The following is a 727-nucleotide window of genomic DNA, read 5'->3' on the forward strand; positions in this document are numbered from 1 at the left end:
GAAATTTCATAAATTTCGAAAAATTGTAAAATTTCGAAAAATTGTAAATATTTTTCTGCGGCGATTTTTATTACGATTTTTTAAATTTAACTGTGATGCTTTTTGAAAATTCAAATGACGATAAAAAATTTTTTTTCTATGGAATCGTTCTATTCATTGGTTAAAAACTGTATTTTAGTGAAATATCATTCAATGAGCTCGATGATCGAAGTGTTGCACTGTTGGTGCACCCTTGTCTACGGCCATACTACCTTGAAAACACCGGTTCTCGTCCGATCACCGAAGTTAAGCAACGTCGGGCCTGGTTAGAACTTTAATGGGAGACCGCTTGGGAATACCGGGTGCTGTAGACATCATTTATTCTTTTTCTAGAAAATTAATTTTACCAATAGTAGCGCATCCATAGCTCTTATAATATTTTCCTAATGCAGGCGTCACTTTGAAGCCTGGACCCACCCTCCTTAGAGGTCGCCAAATAACGTCGAAGTCTAAGGTCAATAAATTTGCTGTTGTAGTGAAGTGAATCTTGAGTGAGTGAAGCGTTACCTATAAATTTGATGAAAGGTATGAAGCTTTGACGAGTAATTTGTGTTTTCTGGTGATGGGAGATCGAATGCATAGCTATTAAAGTTGATGAATGGTGTGAAGCTTTGACGAGTAAATTGTGTTTTATGGTGATGTGACATCAAATCCACTATTATTATACATGATTATATCATTATTATAA

At 35.1% G+C, this 727-nt stretch overlaps 1 non-coding gene across 1 annotated transcript; it reads left to right on the forward strand.

The window, feature by feature from the left end:
• The first annotated feature begins 234 nt into the window (after nucleotides 1-234).
• LOC117101560 lies at nucleotides 235-353 on the forward strand. The gene has a single exon (XR_004444291.1). It is a non-coding gene; the product is annotated as a 5S ribosomal RNA (ribosomal RNA).
• The last annotated feature ends 374 nt before the right edge of the window (nucleotides 354-727 follow it).

This window comes from Anneissia japonica, unplaced genomic scaffold (genome assembly GCF_011630105.1).
Source record: "Anneissia japonica isolate Jap-2015-1 unplaced genomic scaffold, ASM1163010v1 scaffold101632_len1277_cov115, whole genome shotgun sequence".
Taxonomy (NCBI): Eukaryota; Metazoa; Echinodermata; class Crinoidea; order Comatulida; family Comatulidae; genus Anneissia; species Anneissia japonica.